At 27.7% G+C, this 17,562-nt stretch overlaps 1 protein-coding gene across 1 annotated transcript in view; it reads right to left on the minus strand.

Moving 5' to 3' along the window:
- LOC119674755 (protein dead ringer-like) overlaps positions 1 to 17,562 on the minus strand; it is a 162,226-nt gene that overhangs the window by 138,095 nt on the left and 6,569 nt on the right. The window lies entirely within an intron of this gene.

Raw genomic sequence — 17,562 nt, forward strand, 5'->3', positions numbered from 1 at the left:
CAATCAAAAACACCTACCCAAAAACATATTAAATAAAATTTATATATAGATCTTAACATCTATATAAGCAGAGAGCGGAGGACCTAGTACTCTAGTTCCTAATTTTTAGGTAACTTTAAAACTAATTTTAATGTTAACTCACAAATAAATAAATAAATAATTATATTCAATAAAAGAAACTACTGAGGAATCCTACCGACTACAGATCTGGTCTTCAGGGAAAAATGAGTATTACTCTAGGATGCAGAGTTTAAACGGGGCGGCAATTTTTAGTTGTTTACTAAATAAATTTGGTTCTGTATATAATTAAAAGTCTTTAAATTATAGAAGTTTCTATAGTCTTCAATTGTTGAAGCGTACCGTATGTTTTAAAACGGCCAGGTTGTAATTTTACAACCTTTACGGATTAAAAATATATATTAGGGTATATATTATATTATAGCAACTTATAAGTAATAAATAAATACTTATAATTTCAAGGAATTCAGTTAATTTCATGTTATATATTCATATTGTATATAATTTAGATTTCAGTTAATAATTTCAGTTCATTATTATTTAATACATATAAATAATAATACTGTCCACTAAAACCTTCATTACTTAAAAGAATACTAGCATAATTTATCGGTTAATATGCGTCCTAACTTATCTTATTTTTAAAAAATTTGATTGCAGTCAAAGAAATCTAAAAGATAATAAGACTAAACCTATAAAATTCAGACATAAAAGGATGTCTGGGTATTTAAGGGAACGATAAACGATATGATAACCTAATGTTAACGAGGACGCTAAATGTCTTAATATCATTAACTGAAAAACATGTTTCTTAGATCGAAAAAAATACAGACAGGTGATAAAAGAAAACCAGGTTCACATTGGACGGTGAAACCAAATTATTAACTTTATCATTAAATTATGATAATATATGCGTTTGATAGGTCAAACAGAAATTTTATCCGATAAGAACCAGACATCCAGAGAGACCTATAGCAATATGGAAAGTCATCCAGGGAGACCAAAGGTAATATAAAAGACGGTATATATTAGCACGTCAGAATTTTTAACAAACTATTTTGTACTAACTGTAAGACATTATCGCCAATTCGAACGAAATAAGACCAAGTTGTAAATGAAGTCTAAGTTACTAGACAACTTTAATGATAAAGAAATTATTAAAAAAACATGAAGCTTTAATGAAATAAACGAAGATACGAAATAACTTTTATAACGAAATTTTATTTAAATAAGATAAAATAGAAAAACAATTTTATTTTTCCATCTAAAATCTGAATAGGAATCTCTTACAACACTCACTCTCACAACTGTAATCATCGATAAGAAAAGGAAACTATTATCCAATTTCTCTATGAATATCTTGCTGTTTGAAAGAAGATTAATTTTACCAAAAGCTCTTCAATAAACTCAGAGAACTAGGGGATGTTAATCTTACCGTCCTACAAAAGAGAGATATTTTGTCAAGATCTTTTGTATTGAATTTATATGTATGATTGGTTGGTTGAATACAGTGACAGGTCATCAAATAAGTTTCCATATAACTCAATTAGCAATTTTTTACCGTTTTGTTACCACATTCCTCGCACGACCCCCTAAGATATAGACAAAATCCATTCCGTTGAATTTAGATCATTTCATAGGTCTTTCGGCTTTACCGTTGAACAGTCTGATACGTTGTCAAAGACTGTTCTGATAAGTTGTAAAAATGTTTAATGGTTTCTTTTCTCACAGGTTTCCACAATTTCTCCAGTGAGAATTAGGAGATATGTACTGCTTCTTTGAAGCTATATGAGTAACTAATAACTTTATTCAACTCTCTCAACTGGATGTATTATATAAAATTAAGATCAAAAAAGAGTACAAGTTTATATGGTTGTATTTTAGCGAACATTTGTGAAACGTAGTAAATTCTATTGTTTATCATTTTCAAGTACTATACGCTCTCAGAATAAGAGGAGATATATTGTCAAGGCCTTTTGTATTTTAGAGTTATTTTATATACAACAGTTATTATTTGTACAATAGACACTTGGTTTAACAAATAACTAATGTAACGAACCCTCTATTATTATTATTATTAAAATTATTGATGTGAAATCGTCCAATAGACGGTAATGCGACCAGAAGAATTCTATTATACCAATTTCACTATTGATTAAACAAGACCCTTTAAAGCTTTCAGAACAAAGTGCAGAACTAAATCTAGAGAAGAGCTCTTAATCTATTCTGGTAACAGAAATAACGAACCGTCTAAAAAAGACGAATATTTGATAGTTCTTAAATATGATAGATAAAACACCCTATAAATAAGGAACTATCAAATTCTGGTAAATAACAATCACACTGAAAATGTTACAATATTTATCTGCTATTCGTTTAACCAGGAGCCTAGTATACTTCCTTTTCTAGTATGTCTACGTCGTGTGCTTCCTTTTAAAACCAATTTACAAATACCATAAATAGTAATGCAATACATAAATTGTGTACAGTATTTAATTTTAAGAAATTTTTACCTATATCATTATTTAATTATATATATTTTATAAAAAAAAAGCAGATCTATTTATGTGAGTATAAATAGTTAAGAAATATAAGACAAGTCTTATTGGTCCGTTTGGTTGGCAAAAAAAAAATAAATTTCCACAAAGTCTGGCATCAATTAAAAGTTTTATATTTTTCAAGTGGTAAAAATGAAGCGCAACTGTGTCTATTACGAATCGGGAATTTTCAATTTAAACACAAAAGCTGCATTAAAGCAGACATTAATGCAACATTTATCGCCGTCTTCAATGCATTTCCAGGAATACTTTGAAGTTGGCGCAAGCGTACTCTCATTACAAATCAGTGGATGTGTATGATTGCGAACAGCATTGATACGATAGGTGCGGTGCAGTCGATGATTCCGTGGACATTGTGCAGAACATACATAAATGCCGCAGCGATAGCAAGAGCCGGTACTGATATCCAGCAATGTGAGAGCGCTACTTTGTTCGCACACAGTTAAAACCGAGAAACCGAGTCCAGTTTTTTTTTTTTTTGTTTTACTTTTCTTTTTTGCCGCTTGGTTACTGTTGCTCTTCTTATTGTTATTATTATTGTTGTTGTTGTTGTTGTTATTGTTGTTGTTGTGTCGTATGGAAGAAGAAACATTTTGCATGGTCACGGATGCTACGCCAGCCGTGAATTAACTTGGCAAAGGTTTACAGATCTAAAAGTGCTTTAGTGGAGACATAAAATGGTACTAAAATAGTGCTAGTGCAGCAAGTAAGCGAACAAGCAGGCAGGCAGGCAGGCAAGCAAGCAATTGCTAATGAAAATGTCAAATCAACTGAGTTAGTTGGAGAGCAAAATATGGCCTAAACATATAGTCATATAACAATACGACTATATATATGAGTAAAATAATGAGAAGACAACAAAACAAAACATTTATGATATTGTAATATTTTTTTAAATTAAATATATTTAATATGCAGGCTCATGCCTTGCATTTTATTTACTGTGCGTTAATGTACGTGCAGGTAATTAGTTTTTTATTACACTTAAAATATACTACTTAGGCTTACGATTATGTATGCGTATATGCGTAAGTATGTAGGTACGTAAATATCTATGATATGTATATAAAAGTATAATGTGGCACATATTACAATTATTTAGAAAACACAACATATTATGTAGATTAAATATAAAAAAAAACAATAAAAATGGATAAGCAAAAAAAGATATTTGGAAAAAACCCATAATTACTGTATACCGATTTCTATATAAATTTAGATATTTTTAATGTAAAAAAGCAATTACGATAAATCAATGTAGGTATGAAATAATTTTTATACAAAATAGTAAAGTTTGCATATTATAGTATATATGTTAAATGAAATGAAGAATAGAATAAAATAATTTTATCACACAACTATAAAGACATATGTATACATATATATATATATATATCTAGTAATAGTAGGTCTCAGTCCCCGCAGTTTTATATATGTATATGTGTACTGACAATTTACGATATTTAATTTAATTGTGCAGGTAGGAAAATGGCTGAAATGAAGCGATATCAATAGTAACATACACATTGTTGTAGGCACTCAATCGTGCGTTCCCCCACATGTAATTACAGTTTTAACTTCATTTCAGCGATATCATTCATACTCAACAATTACATATATCATTTACACTATATAATACTTAATGCGGTTGTTTTGTTGATTTACAAACGTTGTAAAATGACATTAAATTGTAATTACCAACATTTTTTTTCTGTCTTTTGCAACAACTTGTGTAAGACGACATAAATAACACAAGCGATAAAATATTTTCAACAACGACATTTTATAATAATGAAAATTAAAAAAATATACCAACACTAATATATACATATATATATATATATAAAATAATAACTATTACATATATAAAAATATGGAGAATTCAAAAATACTTATAATTTTAATTTAGATATTTTGTCATTGAAAATTAATTAAATTTCTCTCTTACTTGAGTTTGCTTTCAAGACTTTATAATTTATGCAGTGTGAACAGATACTTGTCACATGAGGTGCAAAAATTAGTTTATTTTGTAATTTATTTTGAATTAATTATCTTTTTATAATAATAAGCAAATTATTTCAAAGAATACTTATAACATTTCTTAATGGTACTCGTATATATATGTATGAATATATTCAATCATCACTGATTTCGTGAATTAATCATTGTCAGTGTAACTATTCATATATTGGCCTCAGTTCAGGTCTCACCTCGATTATTTTCCGTATATGAAACAAAATACTTAAGAATAAAATAAAAAGATTGTCATTTTTTATATTCGTATCCAAAAGTTATATTCAGAGCGGGAATCATTAATTGTTTTTTAATGTAATTTCCGCTGTGGCTTGCTAATAGCTAAATTAGGCTCCTAAAATAATAAATTCATATCAACTAAATAAATTATTTCTATTTGAAGTACACCGATACTAAACATTTTTATTATAAAAAAAATTATATCTACTACTGTCATTTATATAAATAAATCGGTGATTAAAGTACTACACTTAATATTTTAATTTTTTTACTATTAATTTTTTTCTTTAATTAGACGCTTTATGCTTTAGAGTGTAATTAGAGATTAGTAATTGGGAAGAACTCACATAGAAGAAGATGTATGCGAAACAGTAATATCTGAAAAAGTGAACTATATTACACCGAAATTGTGTTAATAACTCAGTAAGATTTGTGTAAGGATATGCCTAGATATCTTAACAGTTTTAATAGAAGCCGAATGAAAATCACGAAGTGGTGAGACCTGTAGAAGAGAACTACATAGCCTATATTAAACCGAAAGCTTATGAATAAGTTAATAAGATTTGTGTAAGAAATACATATATAACAGTTTCATATCTTATCTTCTTAACAGCTTGAATAGAAGTCAAATACATGTCACGAAGTAGCAAGAGCTGGAGAAGAGAACTATACTATATGCTCTTATTAAACCGAAAATACATATACGGTCAGGTATCTTTTTAACAGTTTTAATAGAAGACGAATGAGAATCACGAAGTTGAGAGACCTGGAGATGAGAACTATAATATATTAAATCGAAAGTGTGTAGTAACTTAGTAACATTTTTGAAGGAAATACATATACGGCGAGGTATCTTCTTAACATCTTTAATAGAAACTAAGTGAAAATCACAAAGAAGCGAAACCTGGAAAAGAGAACTGTATTAAACCCAAAGGGTATGAGTAAGTCAGTAAAATTTATGTAAAGAATATATATACGGCTAAGTATTTTCTAAACATTTTCAAAAGAAATCGAATAAATGTCACAAAGTAACAAGACCTAGAAAAAAGAACTATATTAAGACAAAAATGTGTGAATAAGTCAAGAAGATATTTGTAACGAATAAATAACTTTCTAACATTTTCAGTAGAAACCGATTGAAAGTTATATTATTAAGCATTTCTAAAAAACAAATAAATTCTGAAAAAATTATTGACATAATCAAATTTCTTGCTATGACAAGCGCATCAATTATTTTGACACAACCATTAAGAACAATAATGATGTCATCCTGAACGTTAAAAAAAGATTCACAAAATTTCTGAACCATTAAGTCCGCTTCCTTGTTTTCTTGGAATGTGTAATCAGTTCCTGGATTTATGTCACTTAAAGTTGTTGTATATTAAAAATTTAACATTACATAGAAGAGAGATAATTCGAAGAAAATTGAATCAATATCCATATTATCCAGAGTAAAAGAGAAAACATAATTAAAGTTTGGTCAGGGTCCAAGACATTGAGAGTAGGAGGAAAATATGACAAAAATTTGTTTTGAGTCCAAAACAGTGAATGCAAAAATAAAATATAATTAGTATTTGATCAGGGTCGTGGACATTAAGAGAAAGAGACAAAATTTGATTAAAATTTGATCAGGATCCATCCACTTAAGCCAAAAAGTCAATATGATTAAAATTTGGTGACGGTCATCATGTTAGTTAAAAGACTGTAACCTCATTAAAAAATTTTAAAATTACCAAATTTTAGTAGTAAATATGTATATACTAACTTATCCAACAAAAACTACGCGTCTTATGACGAACAAAAACTATTTAAAAGTTGAAAGGGTTCGAATAGAAATGAAAAGAACAACAAAAATTTCAGTTCATTTCTTGAAGTTTGGCTGACCATACAACGCTGTTTCGAGTATTGTTTCGAGTATTATCTTTTAAATTTAGACACAACCAAAACTTATCAAGATAATAGCAACAGTATGAAATTAACTGTCTGCATAACATACTTCAAAACCAAAAAGAGGGTAAGGCAATGTTCAAAGGGGACGATAGCGAACCAAAAAAAATTGGGTGGGTGTGAAAGTAACATCAACACCTATTGAAGTGACAGTATTCCTATTGTCATATTTCTATAAACGTGGCTTTATTGCTGTGCCAACACTGCTTATAAACAATCGTTTAGATATTACCGAGCGCAATGACTTATAGTCTTATGGACGCATGGGGAGCTAAATTAACAAAAATCATTAGCTGATGTGAAAAATCAACAGATTCATACTTGACACATTGAAATAAGTTTTAAAATTTAAACTTAAGTCTTTTTTTTAATTGAAATTATAGATTGTACAGATATTATAGTTAAATATAGATACTAAAATATTAATATGTTAGATATTAAGTTGTTAGATATTAGATATTAAGATAGATATTAAATTGCTTTAAAACTGCTTCCATTAGAAAGAAAGTGTAGTTTAAATCTGTAAGTTTAAACTCGAAACATTTTAAACTCATAACATGCTAAAATTATATTTTAGTACTAATAGTGATTGTGATTTTTAGACAAAATAAGTCTAAGAACCATTAGCGTAAAACCTGGTGGCACCATTTGTTATATGACTGTCTGTACAACATGATCATTACTAAAGACCATATCATATCATACCATATGATCAAATATTTGAAATATATTGTCAGAAACCTATACATAATTATAATCTAAAAGTTAAAATTATTTTCTTTCAATTTAAACTACGAGTATCACAAAAATATTGTGTAAAATTTTTAGAAATGACAAAATAAAAGATTTACAATAAATCGGCGCTTCAAATTAATACCAATTCTAAGAAAAATTTTCAAATTTTAGGATCATAAAATTTAATTTTAGTATACGATATATACAATACAATAATTTCATTATATGTAAATTGTGATGGCCTTGGAAAAATATACTAGAAAAAATACGAAATGAAATATTAGTTGAAAGGCATAAAAATGTGAGGACTTTGTTTTTATAGTTTAAGATACATTTTTCAGAATGAAAACAAATGTAATCGTATTTTCATTAGGATTGAGAAAAAACACAGATTTTCGTATTGAAGTTTTGAGGTTGTAACGAAATCAAATGCACACAATGAATTCACCAAAAAAGGCAAATATAGGATCAAAATGTGCGACACTGCAACAGATCCTTGAGTAGGACATGCAACACTCTTAATTACAGGCGTTACAATCACTTTATTTAATTTTCATAACTATTTTTTTGAACTCATTTTTTTTTTTTTTTTTCATATAAGGATACTTGTATCCTTATGAGTTTTGTAACTCTGATGAGGTCGGCTTTGTCATGCGTCTACCGCATGTGCCTTAATTCTATCTGCTTCATATTTTTTGGTATATTTTCGGTAACGTCATTGTCACCATTCACTCATACAAAGGAGCATTTGGCATTAGGACAAAACCATTCAAAAGAGACTATTGGATTAAACGCAGCATGTAAACAGGAACCAAGCATTGTTTTAAGGATAAAAGATTATATTATTGCGCATGGTTGGTACAGTAGGCAAAAATTTAAATGATATATTCAACTATTTATGTACATATATAGATAAAGTTCCTAGAATAATAGGGAACAAGTAAAATAACAATAACAATACGCTGTTTAGACCATAAATAATTATGCATTGTGTAGATTTCTCTGCTTTATAAAATTCTAGAAATTGTTAGAAGTTCTGAATATCTGATGCTCAATATCCAAAAACTTAATAATAAGCTTATATATTATGATCCTGAATTTTGAAAATTAGAATTTATGATTTAGTTGGAATTTATTGATAAGCTTATTAATATATGTATTAACCTAACTTGAGCTATGATTGAAAGGTGATCAAATAAAGCGTTATATTTTTAATTAAAATAATTAAATTCGATAACTGACATTTATTTTCCTAATCTTTTGTGCTGATTAATGACCAAAACCAAATAGAAAACAATATAGTTTATAAGTAACGATCAAACTGTTAGTTCTTAACGACATCCTAACATCAGACTTTAGTAGAAACTAACGGTCCAGTAATCTCTTCTTGGCCCAAATCAAAGCAAGAAAGTCATGCTTACAAGTATATAACTTGCTTTTAGGATATATAATAAAATTGAATATATGTCAACTATAAAAATATTCTGAGATCAGACGGGAGTAGAAACCTCCGATCCAGTAATTTATTCCTTGACCAAATCAAAGCGAGAAAAGCATGCTTACAAGTTGATAACTGGTTTTTAGAACATATAATAACATAGATTAGTATAACCAAAATATGGGCTCCCATGAAGCAGAGTACTACGTCCTCTGAATGATTTCCTGTGCTGTCACTAGCACTATTTAAATATAAGACACTAAATTTTGTGAAATTCAAATAGTCAATTATTAGAGACATTCTGAATTCAGATAGGATTAAGCAAACCTGTCATTCTATGTATTCGAAGAATCTAATCTTATTAAGACTAAACGCAGACCATAATCACCAACCAGATAACCTGACAAAAATCTCAACTGTGTTTTGCTTAGGTGGTGAAGGACTCTTTACTGTAGGTATATGGACGAATATACTTATTAGCCTGGCGGTTATCTAGAATGCCGCGCAAATAGCGGCTGCTTTTGATTTCGACAAAAAAGTCGTTGGTCTTCTTGTGGGCTAACTTATTACATAATAATGCTGGCTCCATTTTATAGAATCAACTAGATTTTGAACTCCTTTTAAATTCAATTCTAGATCTACAGTTACAGTTAACTTATATTTTATGTGATTCTAAAAAAATATAGGTGACTCACCGGCAGCCAAGTGCAGTTTGTTTTAAAAGGATAAAAACAGAATTTACTATTAGATAGTCTACCTAAGATAAGTTTCCATTACACAGACACTACCATAAGAACAAATTTTGTAAATCTAGGCAAGTGAAGGAAACTTATCTCCAGCCAACTTTTGCTGGTTCAAGAAGGACGACGTCTGTCCAAAAAAAATTAAATTTTTTCTAAAAATCATAAAAATAAAATTTGTTTTTAGAAAAATAAAAAACTCAAGACGGATATCAGGTCCATTCAATTTGTTCGACTGCTTTGTGTAGAAAAAAACTTATTTAGAAATAAAGAAAACATTTGTTAATAAAAGCTAATAACTAATTTGTTAAATAAATAACAAATAATTAATAAGGTATTAAAGAACTCACAAAGTTAAAGTTAAAATTGTTTTTTATATAAAAAATTATTAATGGTTATGTGGAAGTTTATTTATTATTGCATTAATAGAAACATAATTGATTATATTATAAATTAGAAAACATATATCTATGGATATATCTTCATTCGACGACTCTGCTGCTTCTACTCTTTCCATAGCTGTTGAACTATCATGTAGCCACGCTAATCGCGTTGCCAACTCAAGCCCATAATTTTATTTGAATAGTTACAAATTCACTTATTTAATAATATTATTTATGAAAATTTATATACAAAATTAATATACAAAATAAATGTACAAAATAAATATACAAAATATATATAAAAAAATTAACTAACATTTTTTGTTTGATTGAAACCATTTATACAGAAAATCACTATAATAATGAAAAATGAAAAATAAAATTAAAATAAAAAACCAACCAACAGTTTTTAATAACATATATAATATAAATAATTAAATTTTATAGTTTATCATTACATGATAATTATTTATTCTTAACTGACAGTTGCATTTATATTTATATAAAGAGAAAGCAAAAATTATTTATTTAACAATCTACATAATTATTACTAAACGTTTTCACAATATCTATATATATTTTTTTTTTAATATTTAATGTAATAATATTTACTGCCTAAGGTATTAATTTAGTGCAAAGAGTTGGCAGCACCACAAACCTCTTAAAATAAAAATGTGAACGAAATAAAATCGCATCTGTCAATATTTTACCTACACATAAACTACAAGCGAAAAGTATAACAAAAAAAAACGCTGCTTATTAATTCATATTTAAGGATAAATAAAATAAATTCATACAAATTTATGTATATTGCTTTTAATACCTTCATATGTAGAATAAGCAAGCGAGTGGCAAGCGGCAAGCAGCGAGCAGCGAGCAGCGAACGAAAAACAACCAAAAAAAATAACATACAAAAAGCGCGATTTCATTTGCTAGCCGTATAAAAAAGTTACAATGGCGCGCAACCATTATTTTGCAGGCGATCATATACGCACCACACAGTGAAGTCGGGCATTTCTTTGTATTTGTGTGATACTATTTTTGCAACAATAACAACTCAACTCAACTCAGCTCAGCTCAGCTCAGCTGAACAAGACAGTAAGGAAATTAAAATGCAAAACAAACCGGTATTGAGCCACAATCGCCGCGTCAATACAGGCCAACCCTTGCCTGTATGTGTTGTTGTGTTATGGTTATAACCGCAGCGCACTGTTTGTGCTTAAGATTTTAATCCCGCACAAAACGGTCAAAGGAAAGAGTAAAAAGCGCGCAATTTTTAAAAAATTAAATACACGGAAAAAAAAATAAATTTTGTATATTTTGATTATTATGGCAAATAAACACATCACACAGCTGCACTCGCCTGCCAGAAATAATTACGTATATAACCATTTGTAACTAGTCGAGTGTGTTTGTATGTGTGTTTGTATATGTGTAAATATGTCAACGTGAATACAGTTTTGTCTAGAACGTCATGTTATGTCACGTCAGAAGACATCAAAGTCAGACCAAAATTTTATTTTGCATTTTTAAAAATAAATAAATATGTATGTTTATTTACACATAACACATTTAAATATATTATTTTTAAAATAGAAAATATTATAAACATATTCGTACACATATGTAATTTATTATATTTTATACAACTATTAAAAACTTTTTTATTGCTCGTATTAATTTTATTTCATTTCGTTTTGTCTCGCCCGACCACAAGCGATATTCACGTTATTAAGTTTATTGGTGGTGCTTTTGTCCGCAATTTCATTGGTTTAATTAAAAACGGCTTGCGCAAACGTGCATTAACCACGCCCTTGTTTAGCGTATGCAGAGTTTTTTTATTGGCAATTTTAATTATAAAATTTCATATCCATTCAATTTTTTATTATATGCATGTTGCTTTTTTTTTGTTTTTTTGTTTTTTTTTTCGTTTTTCGTTTTTGTGGTATTTAGCAATTATACGCAAAAATATATTCAATATTTTTTTTTTTTTTTCATTTTTAACCATTAAAATATTTTACGCCACATCTGATATGAAAGAATATTTACGAAATAATAAAGACGAAAGGTATAAGTGGGTAATGTATAAAATTTCTTTAGAACTGAAGTCTTATACGGGATAGAAGATAACTTCATGAATATAATTAGCTCAACTCACCAATTAGAAAGTCAAGCTGAAAGGTGAAAAAAAAATGTTTTTAATTATTAAAAACAAAAATGAAAGAAACCGTAATATAATGAAATCCATCAGACAATGATTTATACGCAAGTTCCAGACAGTTACAGATTTAACGATGAAAATAATTAAATATTTGGTTAAAATATATACGAGAAGTTTTCAATAATTCTTAATAATAATAGGCTTTTTCTTTTGTAAGCATATCACAAAAGAACAACTGCTTATTTTAAAAATAACATATGAAACAACAACACTGCTGGCTTATTTAGTCCAACCCTTTTTGAACTCGCTTAACTTATAAACAACTCAAATCGCATGGTTGCCAAGACTAAAAATTCGTCTATTGTAAACGATTTTTGGAAGTACATACGAAATTTCCAGTTAACTGTTAACAAATGATTTCGTTAATGCTTCATATTTCGTGTCATCATTTTTCGTAACAAATACGTTACTTTTTCTATTTATTATTTACTGTTAAAAAGCCTAACAATATTTCCATTTTGTTCAGAGTTGCTATCGAAAGTAGTCCTAATTTTATTTGTTCTTTTGCGACATGCTTACAAAAGAAAAAGCCTAATATAGAAAGTAATATTTTCGATTTTATTTATATATAATCTTCTACTTAAGTTAAGATACACCTTTCCTAACACTGGCCCAACTTCTCTCTGAAGTAATGTGTTTAAATTTATTGTTGTCTATTCATTATTAGATATAATCTTCTTCTAAATTTAATACATCTACATCTTAAGCCAATGTCACCACAACTTAGCATAAGGCTTTGCTTGAATTATTTGTGCCTTAAGAAATCAGCTATATTCTATATAATCAATTCATCTATTGTACCTAATGAAAAACAATATATTGGATTATTCGTGTCAAAGAAAAAATAGGACGAAAACAAATCCATTGAATTTTGGCTTTTTTATGTAAATGTGGGGAAAATTTTATATCAGCTAATTTAAATATTAAGTAATGGCACTGTATTTTTTGTGTAAAGTATTTGGTGATCGGATTAAACTAGCTTGTGTTATTAAGTTGTTTTGCTTTATATGCACTCTACCATAACCAATAACTTTTTCTGCATTTTCCCATTTACATTTACCATTTACCTCTGCGGTAACTAATTTAGCCTTCACAGTATTATAATGTCCTTTTCTGTGATATACACAAAGAACGTTTGGAGAGTTATGTTGCCGAAACTAATGAACTATAATTTCTATATGATCTCAAGAACTATATAAACAACTTGAAATAAAAGTTTTACACCAGCATGAATCATAGAAAAAAGCAACTGGTTGTTTACTTCTGTTTGAACATTGTCTAGTTATAGGATTATAGGAAATTTATGGGTTCAAACACATTTTTTTCTTATTCAACACAATAAAAATAGTTTAGAAGAAGTTACTATCATCTTATATTCGAGCTTGGCCTAGCCATAGAATCAAAGCAAATATATTCTCATGAAACAATAGATCAAGTAATGCAATTCAAACTAACATACTATAAATCTTAAATACCCGTATACAGGGATTAATTTAGGACGGTTTTGAAAAGTTGTTTAAAATTATATAAAAACATTTAATTTAAAAATCTATTATTTTACCAAGAATCCGAAATATTTCAGGGAGATTTGTATATACTACTTAAACTTTTATTAAATAAAAAATAATATATTATTTATTAATATATTTCCATACTATACTCATACATTGAAAGTCTCGTAGCTAAACTGTAACCAAAAAAGCCCTTGATTTATTATCGTAATTAGTTATTTTTAATTAATAGTTATTAAGTTATAGTAAGTATAATTGAAAATAAGAAAGTTTGAATTAGCAATTATTAAAGAGATGCAAAGTATCTGTTCAAAACAAAAATAAATTAATAATAAATAAATATTTATCTGCTATTTTTGCTAATTTTTTAATACATTGTGTTGTATCTTTATTCTTTATTATAATTAATATTGTGTAAATATTAATTAAACTCAATACTTTGTATTATCAAAATATTTATTTTACTTTATTTTTATTAATTTGAAAATTTCAAGTTTTTTATTTAATTAAATACTTGTGTTTATTATATTATATTACATTATGTATAAAAATCATATTTTGTTAGCTTCTATGAAGTCAACCTATTTTTTCCATCTTTAAAGTTAGTTACCTTAACCTTTAGATTTAATAACTTCTTGAAAATTTTTAATCCAGCCTTAAAAGTTGGTGCTTTTCAAGGGGGATCCCTTGAACGTTAAATGAAGATAATACGCTTATCAAGAGGTATTCTCGTAAAATTTTAACTGAAATTTCATCTTTAAATACATGTTCAATGAACATAATTGGATTAATATCCAATTATTAATATCCAATCACAAAAAAAACTATAGTTATTCACATTTATATATATAGCTGTAGTTTATGCGTTTATTCAACAAATGCATTTAATGTTTAAAAAAAAAGCTGGATTATTAACAGATCTTATAAATTCGAACAAAAGAGTTAAGTGTGATCTTGGCTTTGTATTTATAATATACGGATCTATATTTTGATGTATGTATAAATTTGACAGGACTTAATGTCTTGGAGGTAACAGAAGACCTTGTGCGCCAGCGAAAACGTGGATAAGAATGGTCAAAAGTTAGCTGAAACACAATATACATGGAACGATACATATAGAGAAGCACCAAATAGAGTTAGATTTCGAAGAATTATTGAGGCCCTATGCCACACTAGAGGAAATAATAATGGTAGTAATACCTTGAATATGCAGTTTCGGGACGTACGGAATTATATGTGGACAATTAAATCTATTAGTGTATTTTCAACTAAATTAATTTAAATATTTTTTTTCAATTTCAAGAGAATAAATATGTGTTTCTGAAAATAAATTAAAATAATCATATTTTTAATTACAAGCATTTTATATTTTTTAACGTGTCTTAAATGTAGTTTTGTAAGGAAATAATATTTCAGTCAGATCTTTCTGAAGCGTCCCTTCTATATACGCCTATTAACCACTTCATAATTTGAATAATGAAATAAACATTCGTACAAAACAATATAAATGTGATCTTGGCTTTGTATTTATAATATACGGATCTATATTTTTAATTTGTTACGACTTAGTATCTTGAATTTGCAGTTCCGTGCTGAACGAAATTATATACGGACAATTAAATATATGAGTGTTTTTTCGAATACATTAATTTAATTTAATTAATTAAATTCAATTAATTACATTCAATTAATTAAATTTAATAAATTTTGGAAATAAATTTAAATAATGACAAGCAGTTTATATCTTTTAACATTTCTTAAATGAAGTTTTATAAGAAAACAATATTACGGCCAGATCTTTCTGAGGCTTCCCTTCTATACACGCCTATGTATAATTATCTATCAACCTCTCCATAATTTGAATAATAAAAAAATAATAGAAAATAATCAAAATTTGTTGTTTATCATAAAATTTAATATTTTCATTGTACGTATAAAATGAAACCATAAAATATTAAAAACAAAATAATTTGAACAGTAGTTAAAATTATGGGTAATACTCCTATTTTAGAACATAGACTGGGGTATACGATATTCAATTAAAGTAGTTTTATCAATATGGACTACAATTTAAATTTATTACTTATTACTAAAAGTAATAAGTATGTACTCTCGTCACACATAGTCGTACTCGTATCTTAATTTAACTACAAATGTGGGTGTTTTTAAATGTTGATTACTTTTTGCAACAACTGGTTTCAGAGTTTTTCAATATAAATTCAATTAAAAATTTGAGGTTTTATGCTGGTATCATACTGTCAAGATAATACAATCTGACCGCAAACAGTTTTTATAACTTATTTTATTTAATTTTATTCTATAAGAGTGCGATATTGGCTACACATAAAGCGAAAATCAAATTTAAACAATAATGAGGGTTGTCAAAAAGTCATAAATTTTGATATTAATGATTTTATCCGTCTCAATCTCCTTCGGTGCGTTGGGAGAAGGGGTCTGTAATTTATATCAATCATCTCATCGGGAAGAATAATCGATAAGTTCAGTTCAGTTGAGTTGAGTTAATTGGCAAAGTCCGTAAGACTTGGCAAAAAGAAAATCGTTAATCAATTGCAAATTATAAAAACTTCTTCGAAGTATAGTCAGTCGCCTATAGGCAAAAACTATTTAATATTAAAATATTAAATAGTTTCATTATTTAAATAAAATTGATATTCAAATTTTAGACTTTTATTATCTATAATTAATTAAAATGACATTTGTATCTTTCTAGATGTGAGTATTGTTTATAATTGAAAGATTTTATGTTTGTGTCTCCATGTGCGGTGATGTGTTAATGAATAACTCTAACAGGCCATTCATGTTTTTATAATCACTTCCAGCCAGATAAATTTTTAATACCTTCTCAGCTTGTGGTGGCCGGTCAATATTTTTTTCACTAATTTTTTTCCTTTTTTTTTTTATTTTTTTTTTTTGTCTCTCTCTTTTTTTTTTTTAAACACAAATATTTTTGATTTTAGTGTGCTCCAAGTGGTTTGCCTTTATCTGACTCTTGGCAATTATTTCAACAACTCAACAACAACATCACAGATACAACAACAGCAACAAATCCGACAACTACAAGAATGACAACAACAACACGTGCTAAGCGTCAGTGTGAAAATTTCCCACATTAAATCTTTTGTACGAAAGTATCTGTTTGCCATCAATTGACTTTTGTAGGTTTTCTATGTGCTTGTGAATAAAATCGGAGATCGGATACAGAGAGACGTTGGTTGTGTATTTATATGTATTTAACTTTTAAAATAGACGAAAATAGTATTTTAATAAGTTTTTTTATATTATTATACAGAAAGGATTGCAGAAATTATACTGAAATGAGGTTTAAAAGTGACCACCTTCTGGCTAAACTAAACAATATTGCTTAACAAGTGAGGTCTATTAGAGTAAATTATCAACGACAAGTGAGGTCTATTAGAGTAAATGATCAACAACACTAATTACCTTTCAGGTGTGATAAGAGGAATTATATTACATGTATAGAAATCCAATGTGCGGAAAATCAAAGAGGAAAAGAAAGTTTACGGACTATAAAACATGAGGAAAACAAACATCGTTGATATTAATCACATTGTATTATGTATTGAACTGATATAATAAATACTGAGATACTAAAAGTTTATCAATTTTTTGTTTCTGATTTAGCAGCATTTTTTCATTAATATATATATCAAGCAAAATTATTATCCAAGACATAATATATTTATTTCAAGGTTGACCATTTTACAATATACATCGTT

The sequence above is a fragment of the Teleopsis dalmanni genome, chromosome 2 (assembly GCF_002237135.1).
Source record: "Teleopsis dalmanni isolate 2A chromosome 2, ASM223713v2, whole genome shotgun sequence".
Lineage (NCBI taxonomy): Eukaryota > Metazoa > Arthropoda > Insecta > Diptera > Diopsidae > Teleopsis > Teleopsis dalmanni.